Source organism: Monodelphis domestica, chromosome 6 (assembly GCF_027887165.1).
Source record: "Monodelphis domestica isolate mMonDom1 chromosome 6, mMonDom1.pri, whole genome shotgun sequence".
NCBI classification, from domain to species: Eukaryota; Metazoa; Chordata; class Mammalia; order Didelphimorphia; family Didelphidae; genus Monodelphis; species Monodelphis domestica.
The window spans coordinates 210405163-210430141 of NC_077232.1; the positions used below are offsets into that span (position 1 = coordinate 210405163).

Consider the following 24979-nt stretch of genomic DNA (forward strand, 5'->3'; position numbering starts at 1 on the left):
TGTTTGAGCCTGTTGTGTCTCTGCGTGTAATGCCTGAAGACAGAATTCAAGCTGTGTTGACAAATAAGCTACAAAGACTCGGTCTAATGATTTGGGCCCCCAAAAGGCCCTTATTTCTCAATAGCAAATTATTTTGATCTGAATTATCCAGATAATGGGTGTTTGGTGGCACTGGATGGATGAGCTCAGCATCTCTCTGCTCTTGGTTTTTGACTGAGTACAGAATGTGCAGCTTTTTTTGATGACTAATTGAAGCTTGAGCTTGAGATCTCCCAGGAATCGCAAATAACAGTCATAAGAATCTAGGGGGGCAAAGTTCTCTTGGTATAACTTTAGCAAGCATCAGAATCCTGATATGCAGGATAAAATATCACTCCTTGTTAGCATTGGCCTCTGTGAGATGCAGTCACTTGAATGGAAAAAACTGTAGTTTATAATCAATACGGTCAGATGTTGTGGCTAGCTTGCTGAACTTGGAGCAGGGCCAACACAGGTTCAAATCCCATCTCTGACACTTTGTATGTGACCATATGTACGAGGTGACTTAATACCTCTAAATCTCTGTTTCTTCATTTGTAAAATGAAGATAATTATAACTGTAGGACCTCCCTTACAGTACTGGTATCAGGCTTAAATAATGTCATATACAACAAGCACTTTCCAAACCTAAAAGCACCTTGGACAAGAATTGCAGAACATATTGGAGGAGAAAAAAAAGACATCACACTGTGGTGGGTCTGTAATGGAATCTGGAGCCTTTTGACTACAGGATGGATATACACTATAAAAAGAAAATATAATTTGTAAATTGCTTTTAACACTACCAGGAACTGGAGGAAAGTTAACATGGGAATATTTATATAAGACCACCTTGGATGGATTCTGCCAATAAAATCTAATAGACGGAATCGAAAAATTAGTCCTATTAATTTTTAGTGAAAGGAGGGAAAAGACATTCATAAACATCTATGTTCATTCTCCTTTATGAAAGTCAGTCAGTCCCCTTAGTTGGAAAGAAAACCACAACTTTGGCAGGAACTCGAACCCCATTGGACGTTTCAGGGGCTTAAGACTTCACACAAAACCATGGCAGAGCTGCAGGCAATACTTCAATCCCAAATTTCTGAGACACATACAGGCCACGACCATTCATTCTTATTGTATGTATGGTGATGATTAGAAAACGCCTTCCAAGTCATTTAGATTTGATGAATCTTGTTTTCTTCATCTGTAAAATAATATGGGACAATAACCTAATATTTAAGACCAAAGAGGCTATTAGAAGCCCCTGGAGAGCAGAAATTAGTTCCCCCTTTTCTTTGTATTTCAATAACTGGGAACAGTGCTTGGCACATAGTAAGCACTAGATAAATTATTAGCCCAACTCCCTCATTTTACATATGAGAAAACTGAGGCCCAGGAAGGCAATATGATTTTAACACACAGATGGGAAATGACTAGGAGTGTTTCCTCCAAATCCACTCTCTTGACTGAAGTAAAGCAATTTGTATGTGAATGGATATTCTAATTGAAGCATTGGCAGAATCTTTGGTTACCAAATAATAATTTAAAGTCCCGCCCTCAAGAAGCTTACACTATACTGGGGGTAGGAAGACATGTAAAGATAAATAAATGCCCAAAAGATGCAAAATAAATGCCTATTATTGGAGTGAGGAGGACACCTTCTGAGCATTATATTTTTGAAGAAGCATCAAAGAAATAAGTTAAACCAAAACTCTGAACTGAGATGTGTATAAATTTATCCTTTTCAGTATTTTGACATGGTGCAGTGCTCCATAGAAATTGAATGGGTCATGCTTAGAGTCAAAGAAGTCCCTCCATGTCTGAATGGGAAAGGAGAAAAGAAAAAACTGGGCAGGCCTGGGGGTGTGATTATCTATTTGAGCCTGCAACTATATTTTCAACATAATTAGACTAATTGCTTCCCAATTTTAGTTGATGCATTTGCACATGCAATTAATTACAGCTGATTTTCAAAGCACCACTTGCAATCCTTTGTGCCTTACTTCCCACCAATCAAATTGGCAAGGAACAAATTCCATTTTTCAACTTTCATTTTAAGATGGATATAAACTCCTATTAACTTTGTCCATTCCAGCAAGTCAAGTAACTATTGTTACCTCTTAGAAGGAACCTCAATCTTCCCCTATGAAACCCAAACCTTCCCCTATGAAACAATTCTCCATCAAATATGAAAACCAACAATCGTATCTAGAGTAGGTGGGGAAAGTGAGTGTTTCATTGTGCTTACAACACTGAGAAGGAAAGCTATTAAAGTTAAAGAGGAATTTGGTCATCTGCTTTCTGGTTTTCTGTACAAAATCAAATCCAGCTTAGGAGTCTGTCTGGAAGCCACACTGGGTTCCAACTGCAAGGCTACAGAACATGGGCAGCTGGGAGAAGGGAGGAACATCCAAGCATCTGGATTCTCCAGGACAATGACTGAGAATGGAAGTGGAGTTTTCCAGGAAGCAGAGAAGAAGGCTTTACCATCAAAGATTGGGTGTAGTGGCAAGAGAGCAGGCCAACCCAGGGAAGGACAGGAAAGCCTGTGCAGAGCCTCAAACGACTCGGTGGGAAGAAATTATCTGATCCCATGAAGATATTTAATAGGCTGGAGAGGTGACAGGATGGAAGGAACAGGTATGAGTATTTGTGCAATATACCCAGTGTCTAATACAGGTGGCTGGAGGCTTAAAAATAACCAGAAGTAAGTAAGAGGGATTTTAATGACCAGGGCGATGGACTTCAATGATACAGCAAAGAAAGGGCTTCCCTTAGGGCCATCATACACTAATGGAGACAAGGAAGCCATTTTTCAGACTCCAGGGAGCCAAGTTAGAAAAGTTCTCTTGTCTGGAATAAAACAGAATTTGGGCAACAGAGAAGCCAGGAAGAGAAAAATCTAAGGAATCTCTGCCCTCATCTTAGGAGTTTGGAGTAGTAGGACAATTGATATCCCTATAATCGAGGATTCTCATGCTGGGGTCCAGAAGCTTATTTTCTTTAATATTTTGCTAACTGTATGTCAATATCATGGGTTTCCTTTGTAATCTTAGATATTTTAAGACCAGAAAATAACATTTTAAAAATATTTTTTCCTGGGAAGGGGTCCAGAGCCAATAGAGGGAGCATTGGACCTGCAGTCAAATCCTTACTACTATGTGACCCTGCACGTGTCACTTAACCTATCTGCCTCGGTTTTCCCATCTGTAAACAAGGGATAATCATAGCACCTACCTCTCAGGATTGTTGTATAAACCAAATGAGATAATATTTGAAATGCATTTTGCAAACCTTAAAGTATTATCTACATGCTAGTTATTATTTGGGTCACTGTTATTAAAATCAGACTGCCAAAGGGATCCATGACACACACAAAAAAGGTTAAGAACCCCTGCCCTCCCCCTCAGAGACCGGAGAATATTAAATAAGAGACTCACAGTCCGCCTCTAACAGGGAATGTAATTCTGCCTGCGCCCAGATAGGTTCCACCTATACTTATAGAAGTATCTCATAGCATTGTTGTGTTGTGTTATATTGTTACACTTATACTGTGTTGTTCTATAATGTGTTGTGCCGGAGTGCTGTATTTGTTATAAATTATATTCTACGCCTGCGCTGAGGTCCCGCCCCAGCCTGTGCAGCCAATCCTTTTCCCCTCCCACAAGGTTCCCGGATGTCTCCGCTTTGCCGGCCTTTTATCAATGGCACCGTTTTCTGTCTGTTGAAGTGGAAGCTCCTTGCGGTTGTTTCTCCCTTCCCCGTGTAGTAGAGCAGCTGGCACGGAAGAAGTGATCGTGAAATGACGGCTGATCGGGTGTGGTACTTTCCTGGGCCCCTGAGGAGGGGGGGTCAGAGAGGTGATCAGAGACCACCAGGGGGTGCAAGAAAGGAAAGGGAGAATTCGGAGTGTAGTGACGGACAGGGACGGAGGCGGAGAAAAGAAGAGGCGGAGAAAAGAAGAGGCGGGGTGGAGGGGAATGGGCTTCCGCGAAGAGCAGTAATCTGTATGTATGTGTGTGTATATATATATATATATATATATACACACACACATGTATGTATGAATGCATGACAGAAATATCTAAAATATATTAGCACAGGTACTTTATTAGCTGAGACTATACTCCATCTTTTTTCTTTTCTTTTTAAACCATTACTTTCTGTCTTAGAATTGATACTGAGTATTGGTTCTAGGCCAGAAGAGCAGTTAGGACCAGGCCATGGGGGTTAAGTGACTTGCCCAGGGTCACACAGCTCTGAAGTGCCTGAGGGCAAATTTGAACCCAGATCCTCCTAACCCTTGGCCTGGCACTCTATCCAATGTATCACCTATATGCCCCTGTCCTTCATCTCCAAAGAGGACCAGTTGATATCACAGGCAGCACATGAATTGGATTTAAATGGGGCAGTCACATAAAGCTTCAATCTTTTATTCAGCAACCTGGACATCCAGTGAGTGATGAGACAAAAGTCAGGACTACTGGTGGTGGCCCAGGATTCCCTGGATGGCCCTGGGGTCTTTGGGGTCTAAGCAAGCTCTAGGTGCCCCACAGCCCCTACTTCTGCTGCCTTTGTGACCACTTTAACAAAGCCCAAGTTCCCATTGCTTGGGGTAGACACCACCTACCTCCCAGCAGGTTCAGGGTCCAGCACTTACCCTCCACCTGGTCAAGCCCATCTGCTGAGATGTATAAAGATTAAAATGAATATTCAATAACTAAGTATTATATTCTAAAAGTTTTATTAATAACAACTAGAGTAAGAGCTACCTAAACAACCCATCCCACTCAGGAGAGAAGAGAGAAGGGGAGGAGTCACAGCAAACACTGGAAAAGGGAAAAGGATTCTAGGTAATACAGAAAGGAATTTTGGGTAATGTAGTTTTTAGGGGTTCAAGAATTTCCAACTCTACAGATGGTTTATCAGGGTACTGCTGCCCCATACGTGCCAGCTTCTTGGAGCCACCAGAGCCTAGTGCCAGGAGGACACCTGGGGCTCAGCATGGCTTCCCGCCACAGGCACTGGTCCTCCTCAAACGCCCATACCCCCCTTACACTGGCGGTATAGACCAAGAGCTCACTTCAAAACCTAGAAGCAGGGACCAACTGTGTGACCACGGGCAGCCGTAGGAGACAGTGATTCCAGGCTGCCCACTGATCCTTGGTGAGGGGGGCTTCCCTGTCAGGAATTCTCTATACAGATGAAATGATGGATCTGGCCCACCCCCTGCCCCCTGAACAATTCCTGGTTACTTGTTAAATAAGAGTTATTATTTGTTTCACAAACTTAAGAGAACACCCAGTATGACAACAATGGAGAGGCTGACCTCTCTCCTTACTAGGACTTCATTACAGGGTCAGTAGCCTGGGAGAATGCTGGCTGTAAGACTTCTCATACTCTCTGGGCTGGACACTTACACAGTACCAGCCCAGGACTGAGGGAGGCCAAGGGCTGGCTTTCTTAGTTCCCAGGGGCCAAATGAACCAGAACAAGCCTGTTACCTGGACCAGGGCTAATGAAGAGATGTAGGCCAACTCCAAAGCAGGTCCAGGGCCAACTCTATTCCACCCCTTCCCACAACCACCATATCTTCCCTAGAATAGACTCTAGAAGGAATACAAAGCTCTAAGTCAGACTCTCCAAGTCCAAACGGAACCAGTGTCCTCTGAAAGACCTCCCTTCTCTAACCTTGTACTCCTGAGTCCCCAGGACTAGTCTGAAATATCTCATTAGCTAAATAAATTAGTGCTGATCTCAACCAAAAGCTGCTGCCAACAGAGGCCATTGGAAGAAGAATTAGTCTCCAGGAAAAGAAAAAGTCATCTAAAGTTCAGAAAGAAAAAGAATAGTAAAGTTTAGACTGTTCTTCCAATTGATTCTAAAAAGAGAACATTTCCCCACCAGATGTAGTTGTGTTTATAAATAATGAGTGATGCAGCAGGAAAGTGTAGTGGTTAGTTAGTTAGAGTACCAGGCAGGGAGCCAGGAAGACCTGATTGGAATTCTCCCTCTGACACTAGCTAAAATGGCCCTAGGCAAGTCAAACGTCATAGGACACACAACTAGCAGGCTGGCAAGAAACACCAATTCTGTTCAGCACTAGGTTCTACCCAGACGTTCTGGTAGGTGGGCAGTGGGGTAGGTTGGCAGTAAATGGAATTGCTAGACATCCTGAAGGAGGAGGCCTTGTCTAGTGGAAATCAGCACCAGCATGGGCACTTCTCACACCAAAAGTTCCCAGAGTTCAAGAACCATGGAAGGTTCTTCCCAATGGAAGGGTTCAGAGAACAAAGCAACCCATCAATGAATGGTCATTTATTAAATACCTACTATAGGGGACAGAGAGGGGCTCCATGGAGGACTGGAGATGGGACATCCCAGGGTCAAATCTGGTCCCAAACACTTCCTAGCTGTGTGACCCTGGACAAGTCACTTAACCCCAATTATCTACCTCTTACTGCTCTCCTTCCTTGGAACCAATACACAGAATTGATTCTAAGAGAGAAGGTAAGAGCTTTTTCTTCTATCTTGGAACCCATACACAGTACAAATTCTAAGGCAGACGGGAAGGGTTTTTTTTTTTTAAAGAAAAATACCTACTATGCATCTGCAGTGTTTCTAGGCCCACAATGATGGAGCATTTACTGTCTTTTGTAAGTTTCTACTTAATCAGAGAAACATGATTATCCAGATCTATTCTCAAAGCAGTGATCCCTTGCATGTGCCAAGTCCTAATCAGGTATTTTGATATTCTTTTAAGTTCCTTCATCCTCCATGTCTTAGTTCTGCAGGAGAATTGTGCTCTTAAGATGCTTCTATGTGCAGAAACCTGTGTCCCCTCGTAGCTTGTAACCTCATCAGGCATTACTGAAAACCATCCACGCCAGTTGTCCTAGGCCCATGCCCTAGTGGCCTCCTTTCTTCATCATGACAACTTGAAAGTCACGTAGGAGTGAATAGTCCTTTTGTCCTTAAACAGGCTATTTGAAAAACAGAAGACTACTGTCTTTTATTGTCAATTCATGCTTCACCGAGCCTGTATGGTTCATTTCAACCCTCAAAAAGCTCCTAAGGCACAGGTACGTTGAAGCTGTATTTTAGGAACTGGGAGAGATGGAATGCAAGGGGAGTGGTCCACGAGCCCCCTTTTATGAAAGAGGGCAGATCTAAGCATGGGGTGACCTCACCTGCAAGAAATGCCACGTCAGTGACGGGGAACAAAGTGGCTTCCCTCTCCACAAAACACAGTCTGTTTTTGAAGAAAGCCCCATTTCCCTGCAAGGATTCAGGCTGCACAGGCCACTGGACACTGTTCCAGTCTCTGTTTACTTTATTATCACTGCTATTTGCAATAGCGTTTGTGGCACAGATGGTAAGGAAAACATTTAAGTAGTCATTGTTCACTGTTAAATAGTGTTCATGTGACCTTTGATCAAATACATTTGTGCCAAACAAGTGTATTTGCCAGGAAGAGTCTGTAAGCTATGGTTTATACGTCTCTATGAATAATGGCTCTGGTATGCTGCTGCCCACAAATGATCTTAAGAAAGGAGAGAGGTGAGGGGGGAGAGGGAGAGAAAGAGAGAGATGGAGAGAGACAGAGAGAGACGGGGTGGGGGGGAGGTAGAGACAGAAGTGAGGAGAGGAGAGAGAATTAAGAGAGAGAAAAAAGAGGGGACAGAGAAGGAGGGAAAGAGACAGTGAGAAGGAAGGAGAGAGAAAAGTGAGGAAGAAAAAGGGGGGAAGGAGAGAGAGACAGAGAAGTAAGGGAGAGAGGGTAAGTGTGTAAGGGTGTGTGTGTGTGTGCATGTAGGTGAGGGCAGATTAAACACATACTTCAAGCCAGACCTAGTATGTCCAAATAAACCCTACATTTTCACATTTTTAAGCTATATCTGTAGAGTTTTCTAGTTGATTAAGTTTATCACTGCCCTCCTTTTACAAACAATGAGCCCAGGGCAAAAACTATTCAGGGGGACAGAATGGATGCATTCATAAGTCTCCTCGAACCTACCAAGCTTTTAAAATTGTGCTTTGCTCCTTTAGGTAATGTAGTAACAAAAACATTTTCTTTAATTAAAAAAAAAAAAGATGTATTATATGTTATTAGTCCAAAGCGAAGGCAGTCACTTTGCAAAGTCAAAATCAAAAGTCAGCCACCTCAGGCACCTACTCTCCAAGGATGGGATGAGATCAAATGAGATAAATAAAATGCACAGCAAGTCTTAATAGCTAGCTATAGTTGTTGTTCTCCTTAAAACCAGCACTAGCCACCAGTGCCATTTCTGCTGCTGTTGATCCAAGTATATCTCAAAAAAGAAAAGAGCTTCAAAAAGTGGTTTCGTGGCAACTTTTAAACTAATGTCGCATCAAAAACTCTAGCGAGAGGGAGTTACTGTCTCATTGGCCAGCCGTGCATCTGGGATCCTCCAGTGCACAGCCAGGACCAATTCTGGGCTCTGCAGGATGTCTCCAAGTAGAGAGACAGGAGGAGAGTCGGGTGTAGAGTAAGGGAGGCCTGTGCGGGTCCCGTAAGTAAGAGAAAGCTAGTAGCCAAGTAGGGTCAGACCACGGAGCCAAGGAGAGAAAGCTAGAAAAACAGGCTGGAGCCGTTCTGCAAAGCCTTAAATGCTAAGCCAAGAAGTTTCTATTTTATTAGGTAGGCAAGAGGGAGCCCCTCGGAGTTTGTGAGCGGCAGAGGGCCATGGTCAGACCTTCGACTTGGACAAAACAAGGAGTCGACCAGAGATGAGAGAAGGACGACCAGTTAAGATCAGGGAGCCCGACTTTACTGTGGACTCTTTCCAAAGGCATTCATTCCTAACTTCCTCCAGCATTCACGGATGTAAACGCAGACCAAACACTTGCAGGTGGCTAATGACTAGTTATTAATTTATTATTATTAACTATTATTAACCAAAAGTTAATAACTTGCTAGTTGTCCAGTTAAAAAGACCTAATACGTGTGTGTGGTACAAACATATGCGCGAGTGAGGAAAGGGAGAGAGGTACAACCATCGATCCTGATGGGGATGGGCGAAGCTACAAGTAGGGAAACAGGTCTACGAGGAAGAGGCATCTCCCCCACAGGAAAGAGGAAGCCCAGAGCCAAAGGGAGAACAAGCAAGCAGCTCGGAATACGCACCAATCTGCCCCACCCAAGGGACGTTCACATTCCTAACAAAGCCATGATTTGTGACACTTACCAGATAGACAGTTTCAAGTTAAATTAACACACATGGAAGTGTCTGCCTCAGAGGGAATGACACATGGACCGAGGGTCGCTCTTGGTCCTGCCTCGGACACGTACTGACTGTGGGATTCCAGACAAGTCGCTCACCTTCTCAGCACTCTAGGAAATTCTTTACAGCCACAAGTTGCAGAGAAGATGCCAACGTGCTTTGGTAGAAGGGGTTTCCCCCGCCCCCCAGGAGTTCCTTTTGTACTGAAATCATAGGTCCAGTCCCTGTCTCTGTCCTAATATTTATATGGCACATTAGGGTTGGCAAAGCCCTTTACATACGTGATTTCATTTGATGCTCACAGCAATCCCTGTGTTATCCCCATTTTGCAGATGTAGAGACAGAGAGAGGGGTCAGTGACTTGCCCAGGGTCACACAGTTAATATGCATCAAAGGCAGGATTCAAACTCATCTTCCTGACTCCAGGCCCTGCCCTCCATATCCTAAGCCACCTCCACCCAGCCCACTAAGATGATAAGCCAGAAGTCCATACAGCCTTTTCCTCACTGAGAATGCTAGATTGCCATAAAGTCAGGGGTCCAGACAAAAGAAAAAGTGTCATTTCCTCCATTCTTCCATTCTCCTGTGCTATTTACTCTATGATAAAAAAGCTGATTCTTTGTATGAAACAGCTTGATCTCTTCTAAAGGACGTAATAGAACCTAACCTCACAAGATACAAGTGTTTTTTGTGAACCCTCATCTACATCACAGATGAAAGAGCACAAAGACAATCGTCATCCTCAGTTACCGAGAGTACTACTATACTATACTATACTTCTATATTAACATTTCTTTTTTCAAAATATATATTTTATTTAATTCATTAAATATTTCCCAATCACATGTAAAATTTTCTTATTAATATTTCTAAAAGAACCCCAAACTATTTTCTGGATTTAATTCTCAGGGAATAAACTTGAACAGGAAAATCAACTCAATAACCTTCTCTTTCCCCTTCTCATTTTTATGGCTGGCAGACTTGTGATACAAAAATTTCTAAAGGGCCCCTTGGGATCAGTTTACTGATGCTACATTCCGTTTGCTCAAACTCCCTGTTCTTCCTCATCTTGCAGACATTGAATGTACGGAACCTTAGGGGACTGTGATTTGGGGGGAAAGGGAGGGCTTCCAGGGGCAAAGGAACAATGTGATTTTTTCTTTCTATTTTTTTCTTCCTCCATTCCCCTGTGTGGCCAGCAGGCTTAATTTTATTTTATAAGTATATGTTGGCGGTTAAATTCCTTGTCAACTCTGGGAGGAAGGAGGGACGAGGGAAGAGAGACAACATGAATCATGTAACTTTAGAAAACGTATGTGTAAATTTGTTATTGGGATAAAATAAAGATAAAACTAAAAAAAAAAGTATATGTTGGGGACAGCTGGGTGGCTCAGTGGATTGAGAGTCAGGCCTAGAGATGGGAGGTCCTGGGTTCAAAAGTGACCTCAGACACTTCCTAGCTGTGTGACCCTGGGCAAGTCACTTGACCCCCATTGCCTAGCCCTTAACACTCTTCTGCCTTAGAACCAAAACATAATATTGAGTCTAAATATTTTGTTTTTAGTACTTTAGATTTTGAGAACATGTTATCTCTAGAATTTCTTAGCTAAGCCATATTTTTCATTAGTCAGTAGAAAGACACTCCCAGGAACCATTTAATGGATAGACAAATGGACTCAAAGACCAAGGCCATCTGGCATAATTCAACAAATTCAAGTCGCCCGAGTTTTTCTTTTTTCACGGTGAAGTTTCTGTTTGTTGAGATTGTCACAAACTTTAAACTATAAAACCAGTTTAAAGCATGGTTGTCGTGTACATCATGGTAGAGGCATGGGTTGTGTTTCACTGGGAAATTCTTGAAGTCCCCAAGAACTCTGTTTGATCCTGAGAATTGCCATTATAATTCCAGAGAGGCCAGAGCAAAGACTAAGTGATGCTAACAAGTCTTTTTTGGAAATGGAGTGAGAAGCAGGCAATACGGGCATACAGAGGGAGAGGCGCTGTGTGTGCTCAGGGCTGGGGCTCCCAGGAAAAGCCAAAATGTTCTCCATTCTACAGGCAGAATGGATAGGGAACTGTATGTGTGGTCAGAGGACCCAGATTCAAATCCCACCTCTGCTCCCTGCAGGGATCTTTCAAGTATAAAGCGGGGGATCTACCAGATGCTCAGTAAAAATGAGCCAGCGTGACAGGAGGGAGCCCAGACCTCGTCAAGTTCACTCCCTTTCCGCACTGACCGCACGGCTTGTTGGGCGGATAAGAAGGAGACGTCAGACATAATATGTCTTGACTTTAATGAGACTTTTCATTAAATTCCATATGGTACCTTCATTTAAAAGCTGGATGGTTTAGACCACAGGGAAAGATTCAAAAGTAACACTCGAAGAATAATTAAGGAAAATCAGCTGACAGACCGGCTAGCGTTCCACTGGGACTTGGGGGGTTGAAGCTTTTCATTACAGAACTGACGATGGAAAGGAGAGGATGGATGGTTAAATTAAGAATTCATTCTAAATTTGAAAAAAGAAAAGAAAAGCATTTATTAAGTGCCTACCATGTTCCAGGCAAGAGGCTAAGTGCTTTACAAATATCTCCTTTTTATCCTCATAATAAGAATAGCTAGCATTTGTATAGGTCTACTATGTGTCAAGCATTTGGTTATGTAAATACTATATAATTATTATCTCATTTGATAGGAAATGGGTGTTAATATTATTTTCCCCATTTTGTAGTTAAGGAAGCTGAGGCACATAGCAGCTCAGGGACCTACCCAGAGTCACAAGTTAGTTATTAGTAACGATAGTTAATATTTATTTAATAATATATAGTGTTATATAATTGTTATAATGTAATTATGTGATATAGATTATTATTAAATATAGGTTATATACAATAATAATAACTAATCTTACATGATTTCACATGTAAAATCTACACCAGAGTGCTTGCCATCTTGGGGAGGGATGAATGGAAAACATTTCAAACAAAAAAAATTTTTAAAGAATGCTAAAAATTGTTATTACGTGTAATTGGAGAAAAAATATTTGTTTTTAATAACAATAATAATATTATATAACATTTATATAGCATTTACTGTGGGCCTGTCCTAAGTGCTTTACAAATATTATTTCATTTTTATCCACATAACAACCCTTGAAGGTAGATGTCATTATTATTTTCCCCATCCACAACTGAGGAAACTGAGGCAGACAGTAGTCTTTTGTTCAGGGTCACACAAAAAATATCTCAAGTCACTCAGGTCTTCCTGACTACAAGCCCAGATCAAACTATCCTGTTGCCCCAAACACCCTACCAAAATAGGTCATGAATTAAAGTGACTGTGCTGAATTGGTAAGGGGAAAAGATCATAAATTATGTTTTTACAAAGCCTGGATTAAGTGCCTAGCTTTGTGCCAGTTACACTGAGTTAAAAGACAAACAGAAGACCTTGAGCCAGCAGGAAGCCCTCAGAGGTCATCTAGTCCAACCCCTTGATTTTACAGATGAAGAAATGGAAGCCCAGGGAGGTCCTGACTTGCTTATGTTCACACTGGACCCAAGTGGAATTTAAATCAGAATCCAAACATCTCAGAAGAGACCTGAAAAATAGGCTGAATCTAAAAGATAAAATTCAGTGTGGATAAATGTAAAGTCCCACACTTGGGTTCAAAAACTCAATGCACAAACACAGAGTAAGGGAGATATGGCTAGACAACAATTTGTGTGGGTAAAAAAAAAATTGAGAATTTTAGAGAGCTAAAAACTATCAGTGGTGGACAGAAAACAAAACATTAAAAAAAAATCATTGTGATCCTCAGCTAAATTTACCTAAGACATGTCCAGAAGAAAGGAGATGAGAATCCTGCAGTCCCTTGCTCAAGTCAGACTAGATCTTGGGAATCAGCCCTCCATGACACATTTTAGGACATGTTTGGACATGCTGGAGAGTGGCCAAAGGAGAAGGACCAGGATTCTGAAGAGGATCTAAAACACATCCTTGGAGAATACGTGGAAAGAACCCGGGATGTTTAGACTAGAGGAAGAAGCCTTGAGGGGAGCAGGATGGCTTTTCTCAGGTCTTGAAAGGGCTATCATGTGTAAGAAGGATTTGATTTGTTTTACTTGGCCCCAGAAGGCAGAATTGGGCTAGAGGAAAGCTGCAGAGAGCCAAATTTTAGCTCAATATATCATATGACAGAGGACTTCAAAAATGCAATGGACAACTTCAAAAAATAATGAATGCCTTATCATAAGGAGGCGATATGACCAAGTGTTTGAGATACTGTAGAGGGGTTTCCTGTTCAAATTCTAGTCAGACTAGATGACTCTTGAGGTCTTTTCCACCTCTTGGAATAAGTCAACAATATAGTGAAGTCATTCAAAAAGCACAGAATAAAAGCTTATATTCATGCGATGCTTTAAGCTTTACAAAGGAATAAGTAACCCTTTGAGGTAAAGGGTGCAAAAATAATTGCCCCCTCCTCATTTCCCAGACATGGAGACCAAAGCTGCAGTAGCTTACAATCTGAGAAGTGTCAGGACTCACACCCATGACTTCCACCTCCACATCTTTCCCCTGTGCCACACATATCATATTAAGATATGAAAATAAGTGGCTCACTGCAGGAAAGGCATGTGATAATCCTTCCACAATCCTAAAACTTGGTCAGAACTTTATTATAGTCCTGGGAGCTCTACCAGACTGAAACTTAAGCAAGATGTGCAAAGAGCTGGATAGGATCCAAAGGACAGCAACCAAAATGATTATAGGTCCAAAGAGGAAATAGAAAAGAAAATGGAGTTATTTAGCCTAAAGGAGAGGTGAGGGAGAGAGTCTGAATATGAATTTTGCAGATATGAAGGGATAGCATAGGACCAAGTTCTTCTTTTCCACCAAGGACAGATTAAGAAGAAATGTGATTAAATTACAGCCATAGGGATTTATATTTAATACAAGAAAGAACTGTCTGGCTATGAAAATTCTAAGACACTGGAATGTAGGCAGTGATTAAAATTTGGGGATCTACTTTTCAAGGGACTTATAATAAATGGTAGATGACCATCTTTTTTGTCAAGTTCCTATCTAATATAAATATAAATATACATTATATATTCTATATTTTAAATAAAATTTTAGAACAAAACTATATTTCTGTATCCTATATTGATGAAAACATGGAGACTTATAAGATTAAGGTAAAACAGTAAAATCTAGTACTGCCATTGCATTTCCAAAGTCTTACCTAAAGTGGCTGATGAAAAATGCAACAATTAAACATACACTTTTCCCAGTTATAAAAAAGATAGTGAGTCACTCTAGATATAGAAAACACAAATAACTGAGCCTGGCTTTATTATACCTTCTTCAAGAACGATAATCTTCCCATAAAGTGTCATGGGGGGGGGGGGGAATTCAACCCTAAATAAAAACAATAAGAATGTAAGATACAACCTAAAAGTCTCTCACCAACAATAGAATATGTTTGCCTTCTTTAAAAACAATTCTTCAGAATTCTCCAAACCATTCCCAGCATCCACTAAGAGGAATTGAATAAGATTAGTAAGAGGAGATAGAGAATGCTAATGGAATACTACTGTGCCAAAAGAAATGACAAAGAAGATGATCACCAAAAAACCCAGAAAGACTTCTAATGAAGAGATGCAAAGAAAGGGCAGAAGAAAAGGTTGTACAAAACAATAACGTATAGAATGACTTGACTATTATCAACAAGGCAAAGATCCAGGACAACTCTAAGAGACTCATGAAGAAAAATGATATCCACTGCCATAGAAGGACCAGACAGAGCCCAAATGCAAATTGATGCATACTATTATCCATTTTATTTCCTCCATTAATTTTTCTCTAGTGTAAGCAACATGTGTCTTGTTTCACCATAAGAGGAACAAGGAAATATGTATTATATGATAATATCTGCACAACCTTCTTAGGGAGGGAGGGAGAGAATATGGGTTGGACAACATCAGAAAATGAATATTAAAAATTTCATCTCCCATATAATCTGGAAAAAAATAAAAATTAAAAAAAATTTTAAAGAGTAGATAGAGCACCGGGTCCTGAGACAGGAGGACCTGGGTTGAAATCTGGCCTCAGATACTTTCTAGCTATGTGACCGTGGGCAAGTCACTTAACCATGATTGTCTAGCCCTTGCCACTCTTCTATCTTACAACTGATCCTTTTTTTGTAAATTTTTTTTTAATAAATAAAGAGTCTAATCTAAAACTTTTGAAAACTAAATAGAAGAACCAAGCTGAGAGACTTAAGGATCAGATCATTTAAATTATAGTATCTACTCCTACATTTCATTTAAAAGAAAAACTAATGAAAAAAACTCATAATTATAATATATAACTAACATGGCTAGTTTTTATTTTTACTGCTATAAGTAAAACATATTTCATACTATAGACATCCCCTCTGTTTTCCAGTGGGTTATGACCCAAAAGTTCATTAATAGATTTGGAACTCAGAACATTTTTTCTACCAAAAAAAAGTGATAATGGGAATTAAGCTCTCAAGCTGGCCCATTAACACATACTTAATGTATAATTAAGCTTCATTAATTAACAGTACTAGCCAAAGTTCCGAGCCTTATTAGAAGAGAGCCCAGAAGTGCAAAAGAAGAGCAGGAAGAAATGGGAGTATAAAAAAGAGCTTCTTCCCCAATTCCCAAAGATAATTTTTGGATATGTGATTGGTTTTGGTATCCCAAGTCTCTTTCTGGGCCCCTCTCCCCTGGACCGTCAGGTGCCTTCATGCTAGCCTAACCTTCTCAGGCCTTTCCTATTTCCCCAAAAGCTTCTTAATCCCCGATTACCTCTTTTCTCTCTCCCCACAAAACATTTTCTTAGTGTGCTGATAGATATTAGAGAAATGTTGGGGCCATCTACTCAAACCTACATGGGAAGAAAAATCTCTCTACGATAGGGAGTTCTGTAAAGACTAAGAGCCAAGGCTGGGTTTGAATTCTAATTCTGCCATTTATTTACTTACTGTGTGTCCTTGGACAAGATAAGATGCTTGCACTCCATTTCTTCATCCATAAAATGAATGGGTTGAGCCAGGTATGGTCTATGATCCTTTGAGCCTGGCTATTCTGAGCTACAGGGTGCTGGGTGTGGCACCAATATGGCGCACATCTTGGAGATGGAGGGCCAGCAGGCTGCCTAAAGAGAGGTGGACCAGCCCAAAGTTGGAAACAGAGAAGGCCAGAGTTTCTCAGAAAATCAGCAACGTGGGTCAGGTCAATGAGCAACCACTGCATTTCTAGTTTGTGGGAGGAAGATGAGGAGACCCAGACTCCTTTGCCTTCTCCCCAACTCCTAAAAAAGTAGAGGGATCATAACCTGAGGTGTACGAACTATTTTAAAAAATATTATGATAACTCTACTACAATATGCTATAATTGGCTTCCTTTATAAGCCTATATATTTTATTCTATATGTTTAAAAACATTAAAAAGGATCCATAGACTTTGTCAGACTAGGAAAGGATACTCAAGACAAAAAAGAAATTGGCTAAAAACCTAGTACTAAGGGGAGCTAGGAAGCGCAGCAGATAGTAAGCTAAGCCTGGAGATGGGAGGTCCTGGGTTCAAATCTTATCTCAGACACTTCCTAGCTATGTGACCCCGGCCAAGTCCCTTAACCCCAATTGCCTAGTCTTTCCCACTCATACCCCTTGGAATACCCCTTGGAATACTTAGTATTGATTCTAGGACAAAAGGTAAAGATTTAAAAAAAACAAAACCCATGCACGAACCATTACAAAAAAAAGAACTGAGCTTTGAAAGAGTCACTTTATACTTGATTGCTATCTGAAAGTCTTGTGAGGTGCCTCACATAAATTAAAACTAGATACAGATCACAGGACTCTGTGTTCTCGAAGATGATGCCACCCAGTGCCAGCCTGGAAAGACTTTGGTGCAGCAGAGCTGGCCAGGAACAGGCTGTGTGTCTCTTCCCCAAGGACCAAACTAGCCAAGTCCTGAGACTGGCCCACAAGGGGACGGCTGTCCTCAGCCACAGCCACCCCTTAAACTACCTAGTACCCCGGAGGGACAGACCAGGCTGCAACACGTGTACCTTACAAAGGACATCGGATGCCCTCAGTGAAATCTGTGAGCAAAAAAGATGAAGGATGCAATCACCTGGTGAGTGTTGGAGGAAAATCAGGGAGGACCAAGGACTCCATTAGTCTCCTCACCAACGGGAAAAGAAAGCAAGGGATGGCCCTGGCATTTTGGATGGATTTCCTCTAATGAAATGATGGGAGGGAAAAAGAGGGTCTGCAAACACCAGTGAGATCACACGTCCATTTGGGCATCAGCCACAAGAAGAATAAGAATTTATAGAATGGGGGCAGCTGGGTGGCTCAGTGGTTTGAGAGTCAGGCCTAGAGACAGGAGGTCCTAGGTTCAAATCTGGCCTCAGACACTTCCCAGCTGTGTGACCCTGGGCAAGTCACTTGACCCCCATTGCCTAGCCCTGACCACTCTTCTGCCTTAGAGTCAATACTGTGTATTGACTCCAAGAGGGAAGGTGAGGGTTTAAAAAAAAACAAAAAAAGAATTTATAGAATAGTTTTGGATTTGCAAAGGACTCAGTTCCATGATCACGACAGCTCTGGAAGGTAGGTGTTATCATTATCCGCATTTTACTAAAGAGGAAACGGAGGCAGACCCAGCAGCTTGTCGGAGGCAGCAGAGGCAGGATGGAGAGTCGGTCTTCCAGCCTCTAATCAGTGCACCCATCAGGCTATCTCCCAATACTCGACAGAGATGAATCACAGATCCCAGAAGCACTCAAGGCTATATAGCCTATTAAATGGAAATGACTGAACAGAAGCCTCTCCCACAAATTCAGAATTACACCTCTCACTTCTGAATTTCAAAGGGATAAAATGAATTCCTTATTGCTTGGAAACAGTTGCTAATTAAACAATAAAAATAATAAAAATTCACACTCTCTCATGAATTGTGGGACTGGGAATGGCAAAAAAACACAAGGGGTTTAGGGAGGGGGGAGTTCTGTAAAAAAAAGTATTTTAGGATATTTCTTATTTCCTTCGGGTAATAGAAAAATGATTAAAACTTGACAGCCCTTGCCTTTCCGTACTATATTTAATGCAGCTGAAAAATTCATTTTCTAGCCCTCCTACTGCTTACTTTTCTCCATGTTTCACAACTCAAGTCATTTACTGCTTACTGCTGCTGTCATCCATCTGAAATGGCACCTCCATTCCCTTCCAGCTCCCACTGAAGAGCCCGTTCACACATCTATCTTTAAGATGGCTATATTTACATAGACCCATATGCCACCATTCATGAAACAACCACTGCCTTCCTCTGGGCTTGGCACAGATGGCTCCAGACACTCCTCAGCTCTGCGGGGCAGTCAGGGGCTGAACCAGAGCCGAGATGTCTCCTCGTAGGATGTCGCTTGTTTTTCATGGGCATGGAGCAGGCATTTCTAATTCCACTGCCTTGTGGAACTCAACCAGGAAACCTAGTTAAAAGGCTAGGGAGCCCCAACGGGCTATGAAGCTGCACGCAAACATGGCATCCTCACCTTCAATGTCCCTGAAAGTCCCTCCCCAGCTCTCCTCTCACTATCCAAATCCCATCTCTTGGGATTCACTTTCTTCAGGAAATCATCATCCCAGTGACTGTTTCCTCTTGAAAATCCTAGCTTCTAGGGGCAGTGAGGTTGCACAGTGGATAGAAGGTCTGGCCTGAAGTCAGAAGGATCTGTGTTCAAATCTGACCTCAGATACTTCCTAGCTATGTGACTCTGGGCAAGTCATTTAATCCCATCTGCCTAGCCCATGTCTTTCTGTCTTAGAGAAGAGGAAGGGAGGGAGGGAGAAAGAGAGAGAGAGAGAGAGAGAGAGAGAGAGAGAGAGAGAGAGAGAGAGAGAGAGAGAGAGAGGGAGAGAGAAAGAAAGAGAGAGAGAGAGAAAGAGAGAAAGAAAGAAAGAGAGAGAGAGAGAGAGAGGGAGAGAGAGAGAAAGAGAGAAAGAGAGAGAGAGAGAGAGAGAGGGAGAGAGGGAGAGAGAAAGGGAGAGAGAGAGAAAGAAAGAAAGAAAGAAAGAAAGAAAGAAAGAAAGAAAGAAAGAAAGAAAGAAAGAAAGAAAGAAAGAAAGAAAGAAAGAAAGAGAGAAAGAAAGAGAGAGAGAGAAAGAGAGAGAGAGAGAGAGAAAGAAAGAGAGAGAGAGAAAGAGAGAGAGAGAGAAAGAGAGAGAGAAAGAAAGAAAGAAAGAAAGAAAGAAAGAAAGAAAGAAAGAAAGAAAGAAAGAAAGAAAGAAAGAAAGAAAGAAAGAAAGAAAGAAAGAAAGAAAGAAAGAAAGAAAGAAAGAAAGAAAGAAAGAAAGAAAGAAAGAAAGAAGGAAAGAAGGAAAGAAGGAAAGAAGGAAAGAAGGAAAGGAAGAAAATCCTAGCTTCCAAACCTCAGTGATCTCATCTACAAAATAAGGATAATACTTATACTAACCTACATCTCAGAGTTGTTTTGAGAACAAGTTTCCCAAGTCCTAATCACAATTAATATTTTATGAATTACTGTTATTGTTGTTGGCTCTAACACTTATTTGGCCCAAAAAGATTTAGAACTGGAAGGAATCCTGACAGTCATCAAACTCTGGGGTGTATTAAAGACACAGAGACCCGGTTGTTAAATTTTCAATATGAATAATTCTACCTTGGAAAGTGGTAAATTGCTAGAAAAAAGTACTTGATTTATAGTGTTGCTGGTTGTCTGGATTTTTTAAAATGGTGGAGAGGGGGTAGCTGGGTGGCTCAGTGGATTGAGAGCCAGGCCTATAGATGGGAGGTCCTGGGTTCAAATCTTACCTCAAACACTTTCTAGCTATGATCTTGGGCAAGTCACTTACTATTGCATAGCCCTTACCACTCTTCTGCCTTGGAACCAATACACAGTATTGAGTCTAAGACAGCAGGTGAGGGTTTAAAAAAAATGGTAGGGAAAATGTTAATAATGCAGATTAAACTTGAAAATGTGTCCTTTGTATTTTGAGGAGCAAGTTGTTAGACATCTACCATCACCCCATGGGCCTAATCCAGCCTTCTTATTTTGCAGATGACAAAACTGAAGTCAGATGGATTCAATGATCTGCCCGTGATCACAGAAAGGAGAATAGAATTAGGGTCCCACAGACTCCAAGTTTAATGCTTTCAAATTCCCCTTACTAATCATGTCCTCCCAACTTCTCCTCTGGTTGTCTTATATAGTTAACTACTGAATAACTACCTAAATAATATGTAAAGACACATCAGTCATGCCTCTCCCCCAGCACCTGGCAAATTCTGATCCATCCTAGACCCTCGATCAATATTTGCTAAATGAAGAGCGCCCCCCACAGTGGGACCCTCAAAAAACAGAGCACAATGCTGAATCTACAGAGCATCTCCAAATTCTTAGGCCATTCAAGTTTTAATCTATGAGAGCTTTGAAAGTGCTCTCAGACTTCTGGGACACCCCATGCCATCCCTGCGCCACAATAAATGTCCTGCTACTTCTTCCTCCCTGGGAGGCTTCTGCCTTAAGTTCTGTTGCTTCCCTCAGGCCTCAGCATCCTCATCTGCAAAATAAGAGTTAGATTGGATCAGTGGTGTCAAACTCAAAAAAGGAAATGGATCCCTCTGGGCTGGTCACTTAGTGTCTCTCCAGGGTGCCAGGCTGCCTTCTCTGAGCCCCATCAGGCTCTGTTCGCTGTATCTGATCGATGCGTAAATAAGCTGCAGCATCTTCTGAGCGCGCCGGCCTCTGCCGCTTCCTGGGGGTGATCCTGGGAGAGCCACGGTGTCTCAGAATTCTAGGCAAGGAAGTTGCCAAGAAGGCTGATGGAGTTTCCTCATCCGAGTTCCTCCTGCCAGTGAAATCCAAGGTCCAGAACGCGTCCCTCACCTGGCATCTGCAGTCGTAACAGAGATCGCAGCTGCCGATACCAGCTAGCGCTTACATGCCCGGCGCTTTAAAGTCTGCGGGGCTTTACATGTCATCTCCTCTGTGCCGCACAATCCTGTGAGGCAGGCGCTATTACTGCCCCCATTTTGCACAGATGGAAACTGATGCTGACAAAGACTAAGTGACTTGCCCAGGGTCCCATGGCTACTAGGCATCTAGGGCAGAATCAAAACTCAGATTTCCCTTACTCCAAAATCTAATATTCTATCTACCACATCATATACATTTAGAGCTCGTCTAGTCCAACCTTTGTATTGAGGAAAAGGAAGAAAAGGGAGACCATCACTTGCCCAAGATCACAGAGGTTGCTGGAGGTAAGATTATAAACCAGGGCGATAGGGGCAGCTAGGTGGATAGAACCACACGTAGAATAAGGAGTCCTGGGTTCAAATCTGGCCTCAGATACTTCCTAGCTGTGTCACCCTGGGCAAGTCACTTAATCCCTATTGCCTAGCCCCATGGTGGCAAACCTTTGGCACACATGCCAGAGGGGGCACTTAAAGCCCTCTCTGAGGGCATGCGCATCATTGCCCCAGCATAGAGTTGACCAGAGTTTCTTACTAGAAAGTCAGAGGGATGCAGGGCCAGGCTGCTCCATTCCCCCTCTCCACATGCACCTGAGGACATCACCTACCCTCTAAAAGGTTCGCCATCACTGGCCTAGCCCTTACTGTTCTTCTGTCTTGGAACCACTACTTAGTATTGATTCTAAGATAGAAGGTAGGGGTTTAAAAACAATACTTAGTATTGATTCTAAGACGGAAGGTAAGGGTTTAAAAATAATAATAAAATGCTTAGTAAGGAAGCCTGGATCAAATGGAATGCCTCTTTACGATGGTTTGTTCTGAGCATTTACAAGTAAAAGGTCTCTGGTAACTGCTAGTGAGAAGTTATTTTAAGCGGGAGAAGAGGCTGTCCTCCTAATTACTGAAATATCTGGCATCACTCATCAGACACCGATTTAGAGCTGGAAGAGAGCTTACAAGTCAGCACGTCCAACACCTTCATTTTATAGACTGAGGAAACGGAGGGACAGAGACAATTAAATGACTTTGCCCAGAGTCATAGAGAAGGATTTAAATTCAACTTCGAGTCTAGACATCTATCTACTATACTATCTGCTTTCATAAAATAATGTATTTGATACCCATTCCTACTAATGAACCCAAGTTATGGTAAACAGCCAAGATAAGTTCTGTGTCTTAAAAAAAAACCAGAAAGTAAAGGTTTAAAAAAGAATAATAAAATAAAATTTTAAAATTTCCCTATGCAAAGAAATGCTAATATACTAAGTAATAGAACGCCTGGGTTTGGAATCAGGAAGATCGTGGGTTCCAGTATCGTCTCTGACACGTATTCCCTGGGTGAGCCCAGGTGAGCTACTTTCCTCTATGTGGGCCTCGTGCCTCCCTAGAATTGTCTTATTGAGTCATGAGGGGGGGTCTAATCTGCTTTGCAGAAGGGAATCCCCACACCGGGGGCTCCCCATGCTGGTAAAGGCCCAGATCCTTTGCTATTCTTGTCCCAAAAGAGACCACAGTGGATAGCCTAGAATAACACTAAATGATTTTGGAGAAACGCTAACAGCGGGCATACCGGAGATACCTTAGCAATTCAAAACCTCAAGAACAGGTGGGTGAACCAGGCAGGGAGATAAGGAGGCACTGGAGGGAAGGAAAGCTGCCTTTAGAGTCCAGGGACTCGGGTCCCAATGCCAGTTGGCCCACTTTTCCTCCAGTGTTACGTCAGGCAAATCCCTTCGCCCGTCAAGCTCCATTTGCTCATCTTCAGAATGAAAGGTTTGGAGGCCAGGACCTCAGGGGCCCCTTTTCACCCTGGATCATGAAAGCATGGAGCCTCCTCCCCTACAAAGAAAACCCAGCCCGTCAAGGATGAGTCTGGGGGCTGTTGGGTGGAGGCCTCTCCTCCAAATCCTTTTTCCCAAGGATCCAGCATTGGAGCACTGCTGACAGGTACAGTGAGGGGTCCACCACAAAGACACTTTCTCTTCATAACCAGAAGCCATCCCTCCACTCGTCTCATGAGGAGGGAAACAAAACCCTTCCAAAGACGCAGATCTCCCTCCCCTGAAAGGAAGCAGACCTGGCTCCGGAGTCCCAGAAATGATCCGGGGATGACTGGTTCTCCAGGTAAAATATTCATGAGTGAAATTCCCCACCCTGGTTTCCTGCGGAGTGCAGGTAGAAAGAGTCCAGGAAAGAAACAAACCCCCAGAAGAGCCGGGAAGGGGCTGGCGTATTTATTTAATCCTTAGCCCACGGGCTCCACATTCTGAAAAGGATCAGCCTCCCTCTTGGAACACTCCTGGAGAAATTCTAACAAGGGAATCAAAAGGCCATCCATGACCGTCTGCCGGCCAGAGTTCAAAGTTTTTAAACCCCAGCCATCCCCCAAGGGACGGACAGACGGATGGACGGAAGGGGAGACAACCTAGTGCCTGCTGCTCATTCACTCGAGGTGAAATCTGTATCAGCTAGTGCCTGCAAGATGAGGAATTTCTGCAGAAAGTCAAAGGGAAGTACCTCCCCAAAAACTACAAAGCACATTATTTTTTAGCAGAAGGTTATAATCACAGGAAGCACCCTGGTGTTCCCAGAGGGAGACCTGGGATGGAGTCTCCTCTGATACTTAGCAGCTGTGGGAACTTGAGATCTACACATTTCATCTTGGAGCCTCAGTTGCTTCATATGTAAAAAATAGGGATTTTAAAAAATTGTACTGTTTACCTTACTGGGATTGCTGGGAGGAAAAGGCCTTCTAAACCTTTGAGCGTTATCCTAAATGTGAGTTTATAAATGCTTACGAGGAAATGGCTCTTACCTCCTATCACCTGGGTGACTCAGACAAGTCACTAGCCTGCTCTCGTCTTCATTTTGCTCAGTGGCAAAATCGGACAGCTGGACTCAAGGACCACGAAGGCACCTTCCAGCTCTAAACCATGATCCTAGGAACTATGGAAAACTATTCTACAGGCATTTTAGTATTAATTATAAGTATATAATTATAATTAATTAAATAAGATTCTTGATTAAAAATGGATCCAGGACAAATTGGCCTATTTTGAAAATAGTTTCCTCCATGGCAAATGCAACTATTTACATAACTGCTTTTTCTATTTTTATCAAATAAGAGAGAAAACCATTGTGTAGTATTATATTATATTATGTTATGTTATATTATATCATATCATATATTAATATTATATTATTATAAAATAATATCCTTACCTCCTTTCTGGCCTTCCCTAATAAATTCATTTATTTTAAGGTAATATATTTGAATAAAATAAATGGAGGCTCTGCAAGAGCCTTCTTTAGGAAGCCTTTCCTGACAGGGCCAGCCCACAGTGACTTCTCTCCCCAATAATTTTGTATTAAACTGCATAAGATCACAGAGGTAGAGTTAGAAGGGGATTTAGAAGTCATCTAGTCCAACACTCTCATTTTACAGATGAGAAAACTGAGGCACAGAGAAGGTAAGTGACTTGCCTAAGGTCACACAGGTTTCCCATGGCTAAACCTGAATGAAAACTTGGATCATCTGACTCCAAACCCAGCACCTTTCTTCAGGTCTGCCCCATCTCCCCTCAGAAGCAGGAACAATCTCACTTTTGTGCTTGATGCGTTGTTGCTATTCAGCCTTGTCTGACTCTTCATGATCCCGTGGCCACTGTGTACCGCAGGAT

At 42.1% G+C, this 24979-nt stretch overlaps 1 protein-coding gene across 1 annotated transcript in view; it reads right to left on the reverse strand.

Annotated features, from left to right (window-relative positions):
* The window catches only part of SH3RF1 (SH3 domain containing ring finger 1), a 227585-nt gene that overhangs the window by 198542 nt on the left and 4064 nt on the right, over nucleotides 1–24979 (reverse strand).